We start from the raw sequence: 17,503 nt of genomic DNA, 5'->3' as shown, positions 1-17,503 counted from the left end.
CCAAGGGGAAAAACTTAATATTTTACTATTAAGCTTAATATTTGCTGTATGATTTTGTAGAATTAAAAAAAATCAATTATAGAAGTTTCCTTCTGTTTTAAGTTTGCTATTTTTTTACCTTAATTATGAATACATATTAAATTTGATTCACTTATGAAGATGATTATATGACTTTTCTTCTTTATATTCTGAATGTGATAACTTCATCAATTTGTTTGTTGTATGTTAAATAAACTTTGTATTGCTGGAATAAAGCTTCTGAGTCATGATGTATTTCTCTTTATATATAGCAAGATACACTTTGCTAATATTTTCAGTAGGATTTTGCAACTATGTTCATGAGAGGCATAGGCCTGTATTTTCCTCTCTTGTAAATATCATTTCAAGTTTTGTATCAGGGTTACGTTGGCCTTATAAAATGGATTGGAAAATGTTCTCTTTTTTAATTTTCTGTTTTTTTTCTTTTTGGTAAAATTTGGATAAATTCACTGGTGATGCCATCGAGGCCTTGAATTTTCTTTGAAGGAAGGTTATAAATTACAGATTCAATTTATTTAATAGATAACAGAGTTATACAAATTTTCTGTTTCCTTTCTGTGACAATTGCACAAAGTTGCGTTTTTCTAGGAAACTGACTATTTCTTAGCTCTTCTAATTTATTGGCAAAAAAGTAATAATCTCTTTTTATTTCTATAATGTTTGTAGGATCTAGAAATGCCCTTTTTTATCTCTGACATTGGTAATTTGTGTTTTTTTCTCATTTTTTAAATCAATCTTGACAAAGTTTTGTAAATGTTATTAATTTACAAGTTTGTCGGTACTCCTCTATATTGAATATTTCTAGTTTATTAATTTTTACTTATTTCTCCCTTTTATTTTCTCCTTCTTCTCTTTCCCCTTTCTTATTTATTGATTTCAGTTGTTTTATTCACTAGCACATGTTGCTAAGTAAAGACACACATTTTCCTTTAAACACAACTTCAACTACAAGTTTAAGGCTAGGTTTGCATTATCATTCATCTCAAAATATTGCTTAACATCCACTTGGATTTCTTTTCTGAATCATAGATTATTTATAATTTTCTTGTTTAATTTCCAAACATTTGGCAATTTTCTAGTTATCTTTCGTTATTGACATCTTGCTGAATTCTACTGTACTCATTGCACATTTTATAGATGAGGTCATCAATACTTCAACAGTTTTTGACCACTGTGATAGCCATGCAACTGATCAATTTTGGTGAGTGTTTCAAATGAGCATAATATAAACAGTTTTAGTGCAAGTGTTGACTGCATTAAATTGCAAATGTCCATTTGATTCAAGTTTGTTCAGTGTGTTCTACAAATTTTCTGTTTAAAGGTCTGCATTTTCTATCAGTCACTGAGATGTACACATTGTGAATTTGTCTGTAAATCTCTACAGTTTTTCAAATTTTACTTTATATAATCGGAAAGTCATGTGATAATACACCTATAAATTTAGAGTGATTCTTCCTGGTCACTCAATCCTTTCGTCCTGATGGAGTGTATCACTTTGTCTCTAGTAATTCTTCTGGTCTGAAAAGCTACTTTCTTTTCTATAAATTTAGCAAAGTCAGCTTTCTTGTGACTGTCTACTTGATTTTATTTATCTTTTACCTTCAAATGTTCTACATTTATTTATTTATTTATTTTTTCAAAGTGTCATATCATTGAGTTTTTCTTCAGTCTGAAAGTCTTTGTATTTTATTGGGTGTGTTTTAGTCAATATCTACTTAATGTAACCACTGATATATTTATGTTTAAATAACCTCTATTATTATTTCCTTTCTATTTGTTCACTTGTTCAATGTTTCTTTTAACCTCTTCTCTTTACTTATTTTGGGTTAAGTATTTTATAGTTTACATTCCCCTCTTTATTTACTTAATTGTTACATATACTTTTTTTTCTTTTGGTGAAGTGGGTTGAATAGGGTTTCCCCAAAATTCGTATTAATTCAGTACTTCACAATGTGACTTTATTTGGAAACAAAGGCTTTCTAGTTGTAATTAGTTAAGATGAAGTTATACTCGATTTGGGAGGGCCTTAAATCCAATGTTTGGTGTCCTTATAAGAAGAAAAGATACCCTGAGAGACACAAGAGAAGGAAACCTGCGGTGATGGAGGTAGAAAATGAAGAGATGAAGCTACCAGCAAATGCTCATCAAGGATTGCCAGGAGCCACTAGATGAAGGAGGCGAGAAGGTACTCTTCCCTAAAGCCTTTAAAGAGAGCATGGCCTTTCCAGAAGCTTGATTTTAGTTTTCTAATTTCTACAAATGTGATGGAAAAAAAATTCTGTTGTTTTAAGACCCCCAGCTTGTGGTAATTTGTTATGACAGCCCTAGAAAATTACTAGTGTTTACCCTGAATGTTATGAAATGTATTTAGTTCAATATAAATTGGTGTTGCTACCAAGGACCGTAGGGCATTGTAACTGCACTCACCCAGTTTTGCCTTTCATACTGTATTTCCATGTATTTTAATTCTGTATATATTGTTTTCACAATCAATAATAATTTAGATTTACCCAAATATTGACCTTTTTTAAAATGCCTCTTTCTTTCCTGATTTAACCATGCTTCCAATTTGGATTATTTTACTTCTGTCAATTTCCTTTAGTAATTCATTTAGTGAAATCTATTAGTCATGAATTTTCTTATGTGTTTATGTCTGAAAATAATCTCATTCTGACTTCATTTTTTCAACCTCTTATTATTACACTTTTAAAGCATCTGGCAAAGTTGAATTTATTTTATGGTACAAACCTATGCCACATAGATTTGTATTTTACTGCCCTTGCTTGATCAATATCAGCTATCTCTTCACCAACTCATCCTCCTTGCTATCACTATATATTTTTTCTTTAGTTCATGTCAAAGTAAATTGCACACATCCGTGCTACTAAATGTTTCAGCATGTATATCACTAGATGTTTGCAATTAATTATCCATTTTTTGATCATATATATTAAATATTATATATCTATTATATAAATATATTAATATCTATTATGTTAATATCTATTATACTAAATATATAATATTACTATACACTATGTTAAGATACATGTTATATTTTATATTGAATATATATAACCAAAAGAAAATATATATATTTCACTGTGTGTGTGTGTGTGTATATATATATATATATATATATATATATATATATATATAGACAGAGAGAGAGAGAGAGAGAGAGAGAAATGCACAAATACTATGTGAGTTTTGACTAATCCTTACTCTGTGTAACCCAAAGAAAGTTCCCTCATGCTCCTTCCCAGTCAATTCCTTTCCCTTCTGTCCCAGAGGTAACGAGTGTTCTATTTTTTCCGTTACATGTAAATTTTATCTGATCTAGAATCATATACCATCTTGTGTAAGGCTTCTTTAATTCAGCATAATGTTTTTGGGACTCATCCATGTTTTTGTGTATGTCAATACTTCTTACCTTTTTATTGCTCAATAATATTCCATTGTGTGAAAATAACGCTGTCATTTATTCTTCCTTCATTGATGAAAACCTGAGTTTCTAGTTTTCAGCTGTTGTAAATATAGCTGCTATGAACATTCTTGTATAAGTGTTTTTTATAATCATATTTTCATTTTTCTTGGGCAAAATACCTAGGTGTAGAATTGCAAATGTTTACTTTTGTACAAATCTGCCAGAATATTTTCAAAGTTGTTTTATCATTTTATATCTCTACCAACAATATTTAAGTGCTCAGTCACTGTACAATCACACCAACAGTTGGTGTTGTCATCCTTTTATTTTTCATCATTCTGGTGAATATGTTGTAGTATCTTGTGGTTTTAATTTGCTTTTCCCTGATGATCAATGATACTGAGCACTTTGTTTTGCTTTATTGGACATTTATGTTCTTCTTTGTTAAATAGATATTTAAATAATTGGCCCATTTATTACCGATTACCAGAATTCTTTGCATATTCTGGATGCCTGTCTTTTGTCTGGTATACATATTGCAAATATTCTTTCCAGTATGTGGCTTGCATATTCATTTTTTCAGTGGTATCTTTTGATAGGCAGAACATTTTAATTTTGATGAAGACTAATTTATCCTTCTTTTTTGCAGACACTGTTTTCTGTGATCTATTTAAAAAATGTTTGCCTTCATCTAAGGGAGCAAAATATTTTCTTGTTTTCCTTTAAAAACACATGGTTTTAGCTTTTGTGTGTAGGTTTTAGATCCATCTTAAATTATTTTTGTGTCTGGTGTGAGGTAGAGATTGAGGTTCAAGTTTTCCGTATGAATATCCATTTATTCTCACACCATTTGTTGAAAAAATATTGAATTGCTTTGGTGCAATTGCTTTCCTCATTGAATTGCTTTGGTGCCGTTATAAAAAATTAAGTGACCGGGCCGGGCGCGGTGGCTCAAGCCTGTAATCCCAGCACTTTGGGAGGCCGAGGCGGGTGGATCACGAGGTCGAGAGATTGAGACCATCCTGGTCAACATGGTGAAACCCCGTCTCTACTAAAAATACAAAAAACTAGCTGGGCATGGTGGTGTGTGCCTGTAATCCCAGCTACTCAGGAGGCTGAGGCAGGAGATTGCCTGAGCCCAGGAGGTGGAGGTTGCGGTAAGCCGAGATCGCGCCATTGTACTCCAGCCTGGGTAACAAGAGCTAAACTCCGTCTCAAAAAAAAAAAATTAAGTGACCATTTAAGTATGACTATATTTCTGGGCTCTTGATTCTGTTCTATTAATGAATTTGTCAATCATATGTCAGTGTCACTCAGTCTTGATTATTGTAGCCTTATAATACAAGTTGAAATTATGTACCATCAATCCTCCAACTTTGCTTTTCTTTTCAAGATGTCTTTGACTATCCTTGGTCCTTTTTCCTGTCTCAAATCTTTATTATTCTTCTTTATTCTACTTTCTTTGGCTTTGCTTTGCTCTTCTTTTTCTAACTTCCTAAAGTGCAACCTTAAGTCATTGACTTTAGACTTTTTTTTTCTAATATAAATATTTTACTGCATTAAAAACAATGAAAAAAAAAACAGGGGCCAGTTGCAGCAGCTCACGCCTGTAATCCCAGCACTTTGGGAGACCAAGGTGGACAGATCACATGGTTAGGACATTGAGACCATTCTAGCCAACATGGTGAAATCCCATGTGTACTAAAAATGCAAAAAATTAGCTGGGTGTTATGGCACAAGCCTGTAATCCCAGCTACTAAGGAGGCTGAGGCAGAAGTATCGCTTGAACTCAAGAGGTGGAGGCTGCAGTGCACCAAGATGGTGCCACTGCATTCCAGCCTGGGCGACAGAGTGAGACTGTGTCTCAAAAAAAAAAAAAAAATATATATATATATATGTAAATAAATAAAATAAAATTAAAAAACTCCCTCAGCAATGCTTAATCTACGTTCCACAGAATCTACATTCCACAGATCTGGGTATGCTGTATTTTCTTTACCATTTATGTTAAAATATTTTCTAATTTACCCCATTAAAATTAATTAATTATTAATTTTTCCATGGGTTAATTTCTTTCTTACACATTTTATAGCTTGAATTTCTAATTGTGAGCAAAGGATACACTGTATGATATTGAGTCTTCTAAACTCACTGAGGTGTGCCAAGCATATAGTCAGGCCCAGTGAATGTATTGTGTGCACTTTTCTTTCAGTTATTCCTTAGTACTAAGTTGTCCAAAACGAAAGCCTGGCAAAGAGCTCTGATTTTGACTTCCCACGCTGCCGAGCCTACTGAAAGCGCTCGTTGTACTTCTCTATCTCTTAGCCTCTCATTTGAGAATCGACAAATGCCCCAAGTGAGAAGGCCACCCGTACTACTAGGCTCACTTCCCTACGTTTTTGATCTCTCTAGGGTCTTGCTCCATCAGGTCTTCTTGCTTTGGGGGCCCTATGATGCTTCAAAGACATGTATTTAAATATTCAATCCAGCCTTTCTAGTTCTTTCAGTAGGAGGGCTGGTGTCTCATCCAAGTCAGAAGCGTCAGCTGTATCTTCCATAGCCAGGAGTGAAATTCTGAACTTTGGGTTTTAAAAAGCCAAAAATATTAGAGTCCAAATACTTTAGTTTTCAGTTTTAAAGAATTTACATAAAGTATGTAAGAATTCACTTTGCTTATTATTTATTCATTGACATTTTAGGGACTATTGTTTGTAATTCATAATAAAATATTCCATCATTTTAAGTAAATTCTTAAAGGGTACTAAAGACTGTAGTACTATATAACAAATAATTTTGTTTTGTTAATTTTTTTTCTTAACAAATAGGAAATTATTAATGATTATCTGGAGTATAATAATATATGAAATAAATGGTTGTAATTATATATGTACATTTTCTCCAATAATATACCCATGATCTGAATTCTATTGTCAAAACTGACAATTAATTTTTAGGAATCATTTTTTCCAAAAATTATCCATTGTTTTTGTTACATTTGAGGTTTCCACCCTTATTCCAAATTGTCCCAAACCAAAGAAAATCAAAGTCAGCAGTTCTTGGTTGTCCATGTATCATCAACTTGATGATTCTAGTAAATGGGAAGACAAAGAATAAATGTGTATGCCTTCTGTCATGCTCTATTGATCTATTCTTGAGAAACTTTGTTTTTTGCAGTGGTGGATGAGGAAATCTGCAAATCAACACTCAGCATAAATAATTTTCATAAACTGAGCACCTGTGCTTCCTAAACTATTAATCCTTTCAAAGTGAACTTACCAGAGAAAATAAATCTTATGAAATCAACTGGTGTTCTCTCTAAGGTTATAGTTATTATTTTATCATCCTCAAAATCCCTTTCAGCTTTATGATTCTGACTCTGAAACTCTGTTTGTGATATAAGTCCATTTTACTTAAAGGTTAAATATGAATCTATATGATGAACTATAGAAACAAGGGAGTTACACTCTTTAGGTTGCACCTTGCCATCTGTTTCTCATAGCACCAATTATTAATTCAAAACATTTATTCTTTGTTTTCTGAAATTATAAAAACATTGCTAAATGCCTGTGAATTGCAGATAACAATGACCTTAGGGTAACATCAGATATAGCATTCTTATCCAATTAGATGTGTTCTCCCCTCCAACCCGCAAAGCCTTTTTAATGAAAATTAGATATAAAACAAGTTTATGAATCCAATTTTGAAATCCATGTCTATTTACATTTTCAACTACACATTTCTACGTAAAATGAAAGTGCAATTGACATAGTCTTTATATTATGATTATCCTGTTATTCTTCTGCTCTTTGAATAATCTCTTTTTTTTCACTGCCTTCTTTACACTTTTTTCTCTTTTGCCCTCCCCATGTCATGAAGGAATCCACAGCTTTTTCTCACATGGCTGGTGTCCTAATAAAAAGAGATAATTCCTGCCATTGACTCTTAGAAAGTCAAGTTGTTTGTCTAGATTCCTCCTCAGTTCTGCAGGTTTGGCTAAAGTGGAAAGTCCAGTTATACAAAAATGCTTTGGATCTGAGTAGAATTGATCAGATATTTCATTCCTTTACAGGATATAGTATAGAACTACCTTTGTAGGGCAACAACAGCTCTTTCTACAATAAGCTCCTGGTATACATAGATATTTGGAGGTAACGTGGAGCTGAAGACTTTCCCTTAGCTACTTTTTTCATGATGCAGTATAATTTCTGCCTTTGTGACTAGATAATTTTATTTGAAAAAAAGTCTCTATCATTGGTTTCTTGACCCATTACTTTATCTATGGGAAGAGAAGGTTTGGCAATTTTGTGAAGGATCTAATCTTTCAATAAACTCAGGTGAACCATCCTTCCAAGTTTTTTGAGATTTCTTCTTTTGTGATGACAGAGAAGGGTGTGAAATCTGTTGTACTGAAAAATCCATAAAGTTCTTCCAATACAGTCGGCATGGGAGTGGGGATGGAATTTTGGCCTGACCTCTGGATTTCCTGGCTGGTTGTTTTTAAACTGACTCCAGAGGTTAATTTTCCAAAGAGGACCCCACACTTCTTTGGATTAATTTCCTAGATGTTTTAAAAGTTTGATTCATAGCCTTTTTCTGATTTCAGATTTAACATAGGGAATTGTTATTCACATCTCTCTTTGTGTAGCTTTGCTCCATCTTGTCTACAACCCGTGGTTCTAAGGAATTAATATCAAGTTAGACATTTTCTTAAAATACTTTCTTTTGTGATGTATCAACCACATAAAATATTTTTGTTCATCTATAGGCAAACCTATTCACAAAAGGACCTTTCATGAAAATATCCCTGTAATTTGAACACCATTGTCTTCATCCTTCATTTCTCTGTCTTCAAATGTTCCCTCTTCATATTTTGTTCTTGAGCAAATATGTTTTATTGAATCCATAGTTCAAAGGTCAATAACATTTTTATTATACATATTGCAAGTTAAAGTTTCCTTACCTTTCTTTTCCAAAAGGAATTCCATTGTCCAAGACCAACAATAACCAACTAAGTCAGATTTTAGGGGAATACAATCTGTCAGTACTAGGGAAGTTTTCTCTTGTGGTTACCTCACTATATATATTTCAGAAGTGCGGACACCAATGAATTATTTGTGACCAGACTGGCTTAATTCCGCAGTATCAGGAAACCTGTAACCAATGAACCATTCATTCTCACAATTTGCTGATTACAAGAAAAAGATAGCACCTCAGTATCTTGCAACTTGACAAAATCTATTGCTTGAGTTTTACTTATCTGGCCACTGGACTGACCTACGTACCACTGAAACTTTACATAAGATTGCCCCCAAAAAATTTTTATATGAAAACAATCTTAGTATTTTAACATTGTTCAGAGAGTCAGGAAGAAGGCTAATAGAAGTCACTGGGAAGTGGGAAATGTGGGAAGGATCATAGACTAAAGTCCTCCTAACATATCACTTCTTTGTTGTGAGGTTGGTTTTAAATGTGAAGTTTGAGTATCTTACTATAAAAAGGAAGTGAGAAGTACACATTAAACAATAATACAATAATAGATCATCAGTGTATCATGATGACATATTGCATTTAAAATAATGCCATAGGGGAGAAGGCCAGACATGGTGGCTCACGTCTGTTATTCCAGCACTTTGGGAGGCCGAGGTGGGCAGATCATGAGGTCAGGAGATCGAGACCATCCTGGCTAACACGGTGAAACCCCATTTCTACTAAACACACAAAACAATTAGCTGGGCATGGTGGCGTGTGCCTGTAGTCCCAGCTACTCAGGAGGCTGAGGTAGGAGAATCACTTGAACCCAGGAGGTGGAGGTTCCAATGAGTCGAGATCACACCACTGTACTCCAGCCTGGGCAACAGAGTGAGACTCCATTTCAAAACATTTATTGTTTTGAATGCAATGAAATCATTGTATGCAATGAATTAGCTTCTCACCTGTGATGGAAATGTACTGGTGTATCCCGTCTTTGGTAGAATCTGAGAAATTTATCATTCAACCAATTTTCTGTATTCTGTCTTGTAAATGAGGAATTCTGGTTGAGAAAGATGATCTAAGTTTTTAACCATTTTTCAAGCTTTTCAAATTCTAATGCATTCGAAAATCTTGAAAAATCAAAAGTTCAAGATTATTGCTTTGTTTCATTAAATACTAAATAGCAAGCTCTCTATTAATTGTTTTTTCATGTCTTTAGAAAGCTAAAATCAAAGACATATTAGATTTTCAGACTTTTTCCTTTTTTATTTTATGGCAGTTCATTACATTGGTGCCTCACTGCTTTAAATTATTTTGAAAGAAATTGTTAAAGTGTTTCCAAAAAGTCCAGACCAGTGTATTCTGAAAGGACTGTACTTTTGGAGCTAAAGAAGGAATAACGGATTCCCAAGAATTTTGGAAAAAGTTGGAGTCTTATATCTGATTTTAAGTCCTTCTTTGGGAAACAAAAGATACTTATATTCAGTAGTTGTTCTTTTTCTGTTGGAAGCCATAGCCATTCTCCCAAGAAGGTAAATGTAATCTTGTTTGTTTGTTTGTTTGTTTGTTGTTTGTTTGTTTTTGTTTTTGTGTTTTTTTCTGTGAAGCTTCTTTCGTTCTATCAGAATTTTAGAATACCTGGTAAAATCCAACTCTCTTTCACTCTCTTCAGCTGAGAGTTTACATTTCTCTGGTAATCCCTAGAGAACAACAGGGCTGATGGGAAAATGCTTGTGGTGTCTTTATTAAATCACCAGTTCTCCCCGCTGCCCTGTTTCACTCAGAAAGGAAGTCCGGTAGCAACCTTCAGAAGTGAGAGCTAGTGTCATGGCTCACCCTCAAATGTGCTCAGACACTTTAATTTGCTTGGAGAAGTTAAAATGAACAAGAAATATTTAAAAGATATTTAATCCTCTTGATGGTTCTAGTAAGGTCCTTTGAGCTCTGAAAATATTGTAGCCTTAACTTTATTTCTTTTGAATTTCAAGCCAAATTATGACGTGCTTGGATTGGGGACAAATAATCTCCCATTTGCTACCTTCACCAGCCTGTTGCTAAAATGTAGAACTTAGTGCAAACCATGAAAGACCACTTGGGTGGTCTAACATTGCCCTGGTGAGGTGGACAGTTCTAATTCGGATTAGTGACCTATCATAAACCCACAGAAAGTAACTCTAACGTTAACGATTGCACCCTTCCCCCGAAGAAAATGCGATCAATTTATGAAATAGTTCCATAAGCACACACACACATACAAAACTTGGGATTCTTAGGAAAATAAGCAACCCAATTTCACTGAGTTGGACAGTCAGCAAGTTAGTGATTTTGTGGTTTGACCCTCATATGGTACATCAATCATGGCAAATTTCTTTCTTTCTCCATTCCAAGTAAAACCACGACTTCCCAGGCAACGTGTCATTACCATTACAATAGGATCTGCTCTGTAACAGAGTTTGGATTGGGTCCTTAACTTTAAAGCCCTATTTGAAATCACAGCTTCCTTCCTGTTGCAACTTAGCTTTAAAACAGACTCCTAGTGATCTTGGCAAAACACTCTTTTCCCTTTAGTTTTTGGTTCTATTACCTTACAAGCTAGTTTGAATTTTCTGTTTTCCCACAAGAGACCAGACACTCCTAAAGTGCACCATCAGTTTTCTATTTCTTCCTTTCTTAAGATGAGAAAAGGAGTACAGGAAGAATGGAAATAAAGTGTTCATGGTTTCATGGGACAGAAGTTCAAATGCTCTAGCGAGCAGAAGCATAATTTGTACTACTGAGGTCGATGACAGCCTTATTCCCGGTTAAAGTACTAAATCATATAAATAAGCATCAAACCATCGGAAACATTTTGCAATAATGTTTACTATCAAATTGAAAGTAATAAGCTAATATTAGAGGTGAATAAAATATTTTATATTTGAATTCGACTTCTCAGACATCTGATTTTGAATTTGTAGTCAAATGAACTTGAATACAAAAATAGCACCGCACAGTTACTCTCAAGGGTACAAAATATTTTCATATACATCAACAAACTTCCTCATAATGTTTCACAGGTAAGCAGGGGGCAGGTACAATTTATCCAATTTTATGCAGGGGGAAATTTCGTGACGGCAGTGCTATACTTCCTGGCAGGGTCCCAGTAGCTAAAAATACCTTCTCCCCTAACTTCTTTTTTCACCTCATTTAATTTTATTCCTGAAATTCCATTAATTAGGTATTTATTCTGGTTAAAAACAAAACCTTTAAATCAAACAAATCCATATTTTATAGCTATAGAGGAGGTTCTTTAGAAATTCACGCATTAGATAATTTGGCTCAAGAAACTTCTTTTTGCTTAATACAGAATTAAATAGATAATGACACTAACAACATTAAGTGTTGCATAATAGCTGCGTCCAGCCTGCAATTCACTTTTACATCAAATTTTTCTATTTTCACCTGAATCCTGTGATGTTTAAATTCTTCACCATATTGTTTTCTGTGTATAAACAGAATCATGTCATGGAAATTCTAAACCGAGTGTGAAAATACATCTAATTCTTGAACCTGAATTTCCTGACTTAAAATTCCATGTGCTCTCAGCTCTATCTCAGTGTTTTCATGGACTTCACCTCTGTTTCTTGTTGGGGAGAAGGGGGTTTTGGACAGGAATAGAGACAGGTAGTGCCTAACTCTGCTATACTAGGGGAGAAGGGCAGACTTACGTGGTACTGTTTGAAGCTATTCCTGTGGACTATGGGAGTGGCCCTGGAAGCTGGGATGATTCCAAGATTTTTATATTTCAAAAGAATTGCACCTGGGAAACAAAAGGAAATTTGCTTATTTTTTTTCTTCCTTCTCCTCATCATGCCTAGGACCTCTTACTCCAGAAACTCAACTTCAGCCTCATAGTAATAGAGCAGTTGCTGTTAAAGGAGCTCTTTGCTAACTAGTCTGGAAACCTAACCACCATTACTACATCAAAAAAATTCCCTTGGAAGATGAGTCTTAAAATCTAAATAACTGACTTACATAAGAATGTTTTAATGTTTTCTTTTATTGACATAATAGTGGCAAGGAATTTTTTTTTTTTTCAGGACAGGATGAAGCTTCCTGTGTATTGGTTACTTCCGCTTTTTACTTATAAATATCTCAGGAAGGATTAGGGAAAATCAAACTTTCTGAGTAGCTTGTCACTAAAATATTTGCTCTTCCCCCGCCCCCCTTTTTTTTTCTTATTTGCTGGCTGACCTAGGCTGTTCCCATGGCACCTGCTCCCATCTGCTCTGTGCTAAACTCTTTCAAATGCAGGTATAAATTACTTTTTCAACACACTTCTGCTACTCATTCTATTAAGTGACCCAACCAAATATAAGTTTCTATTGGCCTAAAAATAGAGCTCCTGCCATCTGGAGCCCCAAGTTTCTGCATTTTCTCTTTCACCTCGGAGCAACTCCAGCAGTCATAAAAGAACTTCACCTGATGTAATTGTATCTGCTTCCAACTGCTACAAACACATTCTGGAGCTTTCGTTCTGAGTGAATAATTCTCCCTTGTATCACCAGGCTTCCTGAAGGGATCAGATGCTCATTCATTTGGACATTTTCAAATCATCAAGAAAAACTTAACAAATCCCAGAGTTTGATTTTAGCCTTAGCCTTAGCATTTGATTAAGTTTTTTGTATTATACCTGAGTAGACCAGATCTTAAAGCCCTCAAATTAATCATAACCCCCATCTTCCCACAAGTCTCTAAAAGCAAAGTAGGTAAAAGAGGCCAAGTAATTTTTTTTTTTAATTTTACTTTTTATTGAAATAGATGAAAGTCAAAATACACATTAAGTTTGTACTTGAATTTGCATGGATTCTTAAATGTAATGTATTATAAGAAGTCCATAAACGCTTAGAATAACATGTGAGTATTAAACAGAATAATGGTTAAGAAGTATATTGATGTCAGACTTTAGGAAAATTACCTAAATTTTATGGATAGCAAGCACAGAAAATTTTGTTTTGTCTCAAAATACTAAGTGCCAATACATTTTATCAACATTTGGAAAGTTCCAAGCTCTTCCACCTTCCTCAGATTCTTCCCTGTAAATTTCAGGTAGTTCTCAGCTTTCTTTCTTAGTTGTTTCCTCTGCCTGCTCCCAGTATTTCCCTGGAAATTCTTACCCTCTCTTGACTTTTTTTTTTTTATTTCTGACGTGTGTATTCCTTAAACCTCTCCTTCCAACTCTTCTGAAATCTAAACACAAATTTCGAAGTAACTCCTTGTCCCCTGTCCTTGGGGTGGCTGCAGAACATTAAAGCCAATCATAAGGCACTTGTAGTCTCTTCCCCTTGCCATGAACCCACCCGGCTCCAGAGGTGCAGCTCTGCTAACTCAGTGAATGGCCACACCCCGAGGCAAGCCACCAGTGCTAAGGCACAAAAATTACTTTCTTCCATTTTCAAAAGTCAAAAGATCACAGGTCTCTGTCAATGTGTCCTTTATGGCTATCTCATCATCTTTTTATTGATAGGGAAGCTTCATTTCAATGGCTTTCAGCTTCTTCCAACTCCAACCTGTTATAAAATAGATTCAATCCTGCTTTCCCCCATGAGCTAAACGAAACCAAAAATCTTGGAGCACAGATATTCTGTATCTTTATAACTTGACTACAACATTTTTTCTTACTCGTCTTTCAAAAATTTTTAGAAAATATCAACTTTTTTCCTAATACAGTGGCAGTCCACCCAAAACAGTCATAACTGCATCACCTAAGAACTTGTTAGAAATGCACATTCTCAGGCTCTGCCCTACACCAACTGTGCCAGCTCTCTGATTCATAAGCCTGCCTATGATCCTCATGCACACTGAAGTTCTAGAACTACTGCCCTAGGCATAGCAGTTTATTTATTTTCTTACAAACATATGACATCCTTTTACAATGTCATATCTTAATTCTAGAAGTTTCCTATATCTGGAATGCCCTTCTTCTTAATCGTTTTTTAAATGTCTTTTCTTCCTTTAGGAATCTTTTTAAAAGTAGCCACTTCTCAAGACTTCTCCAATATCCCCAGGCAGGACTAACAGCTATGTTTTCTTCCTTCCAAAGTGTTTTATTTATTTATGCCTTTTCTATAGTATCATCTGACTTATAGTTAGTTAAAAATGATGTGTTTCTCTTGAGAATTCCAAATTGATTTTCTTTAGTAATTGCTACAAGGGAAGGAGCTGTAGCTTCCTCAGCAATCATAAATACTCAATAAAAAAGAACTCAAGCCGGACGCAGTGGCTCACGCCTGTAATCCAAGCACTTGCGGAGGCTTAGTCTGCCAGATCACCTGAGGTCAGGAGTTCAAGACCTGCCTGGTCAACATGGTGAAACCCCATCTCTTCTAAAAATACAAAAATTGGCTGGGCATGGTCACACAAGCCAGTAATCCCAGCTACTCTGGAGACTGAGGCAAGAGAATCACTTGAACCTGGGAGGCAAAGTTGCAGTGAGCTGAAATCGTGCTATTGCACCCTAGCCTGGGCAACAAGAATGAAATTCCATCTCAGAAAAAAAAATAAAAATAAAAACTAAATTAAAAGGGATTATTGATACATTGTTATTCTTCTAATAAATAAAAGGGTATTTCTTAATCCAATCTCTTTTATATAAAAGTTTGGATTTAACAGTTATTTTCATAGAGTATTTTAATGGAAAGAAATGAAAAACATCATATAAAAAGATTGTTAACAATATGTACAAGCAACTGACTCATAAAAAAGTCAAATAGAATCAGTTGTAAAATTTCTGAACTAAGATTCATGGCCCATTAAGTTTAAACTGCAAAGAATTAAAACAATGTTTCAATGATTCTCAAGATAACCACATCATAAAACAAATTTGAGTTAGTAAACATAACATTTATCTCTTCCAGTTTCAATTTTAATCTATTTAGATTGTATTTTCTTAAAATTGAAGAAAACCGAGCTTTGTCTTATAAAACTTAAAATATCTTTTATAGTCATTTATTAAAGAAAAATAACCATTAATGATTCACACATGGAGCTGTTTCTACTATGATTTGTAGAGCACAGCTTTCCAAATTCTAGAAAAAACGATAATTCATTACTGATAATTCTGTGTTTCAGTTTTGCAACTACCTGGCTACATGGGTTCAAAATGGAAAACTTTAAAAATGATGGTGTCATCATAAATCATGATATTATGAAAAAAACTCATCTTCTTCAAAGGCAAACATAGCAATACCATGTTTTACTTCATATGTATGAAGCAATTGTGTTACTCACAAAACACTTTCAAAATGTTTTCACTCATTTAACGATCACAGGATCCTTTTACTATCAGAAAGTATTATTTTCCTGCCTGGTGTGAAAGCCTCACAGCTAGTAAGTTCATTTAGTCACTTGATTATCCATTGCCTTCGAAATGTCTATGGGATGCTTACTATGAAGGCAGCATTGTTGTAGGTACAGAACATTTGCCTTTCCCCACAGAACTTAGCCCCTGGTGAGGAAATAACTCAGATCACACGGTGATGAGTGAGTGGTCTCACGGAGAGATGTAATTTTCTATGCTCAGGAAGTGCTAACAGAAGAGGCATGTGACTCAGAGGTGTAGGATTGAAGGACTGAAGAAAGCTTCTCAGAACTGGGAGTTCCAGTTGTGTAGGTGAAGGGAGGGAAATGAGGAGGAAGAGGTCCCCAGCGGAAGCGGTAACGTGTGCAGACTTGAGCTGTGTGGTCCAGAAGATGAGTATCCTAGGAACAAACAGTGGCACAAGGAGACTGAGATTGAGAGATTTAGGTCTGAAATATGAACTTGGAGCAATCGGCATAAGAATGGTAATTGAAATAATGGGTGGATTAAATTACCCCGCCAAAGTGTGTTGAGTGGGGAGAGAAACTGCTCAGCCATGGAACCTGGAAATCACGGTCCCTGGAGGAGTTGGGAGAGCACAGTTAGCAGGTGGGAAGTGCAGGAGGGGCAGGAGTGGCAGGCAGAACACCCACCGGGAGGACACTCCAAAGGAAGGGACTGTCACTGTCCCAGGCTGTGGATGGAGAGCATGCTGACAGAGAGAAGGATAGACATCCCCCCATGGGCTAGAGTGCATGTGTAAAGGGAAGGAAACTAATGGACTTCCTAGCAGAAAGTGCCTACTTTTCAGCAAAGCATGGGTACGGCCTTCTGCGAGACATGAAGGCTCAAGCATGGAGTGAGAGGATGGATACAGCCATGGTCAGAAGTGGCAGCATGAGTTCATCACCTCACCCAGAAGCGGGACACTCATTTCCGGGTGGAAATCTTTAAGTTTCAGTGAATGCAATACATGCAGTTGTATTATCTGATCTATTTACAGCAGGAGATAGAGAAGCAGAACTCGTGCACAGTTGGCTTAATTTGAATGAGATGCAGATGAAACAGGATGCAGTGAGGAAGGGAGAGAGCCTGTGGACACAAAATATAAGGAGGTGCTCACCCTCAGGGTCATGGAAGTGACTTGAATAAATGTGAAGATGAAGGAGGAAGACAGATGGAAAGACAGATAACCAAAAGGAAAGGGGTGTCAGGTGATGGCCTGGGATCTAACCCTGCCTAGGGGAGGCTGATGTGCATTAAAGGTGAAAATGTTTAGGGTGAAGGGACTGAGTCTGTTGTACTTGCGGACCCTAAAATCACTTGAGGTGATGACAGGAACCAGGAAGAGGAAGGCTTTGAACTTGGTCCCGACATCTGCAGTGGACGAGGATAAGCTCTAGGAAGTCTATCTAGGGAAAGCTGGAGTCTTCTACTGGACAACCCGATCTCAAATGATGTCAGGTGACCAGAGACTGATGGGGGAGACGTGGATGCAGCAGTGGAGATGAAGGTCTGGGGACCTCTGGGGAGCTGGCCAGTGCATCTCCTAATTGAGAGATACGTGGTTTTTGGGGATTGAGCTCCTTTGAGTGATGTGGTCTCTCCAAGGGAGAGTCAGCTCACTTATATAAGCATTAAATAAAAATTATAGGAGGCCATTGTTTTAGGCTAAGCTCATGTGCTAGCCCTCAACAGACCAGACTAAAAACTAAAATTAAGTCATT

This window comes from Saimiri boliviensis, chromosome 10 (genome assembly GCF_048565385.1).
Source record: "Saimiri boliviensis isolate mSaiBol1 chromosome 10, mSaiBol1.pri, whole genome shotgun sequence".
Classification (NCBI taxonomy): Eukaryota; Metazoa; Chordata; class Mammalia; order Primates; family Cebidae; genus Saimiri; species Saimiri boliviensis.
The sequence above is the reverse complement of the archived record's forward strand: the minus strand, read 5'-3'. Positions refer to the sequence as shown.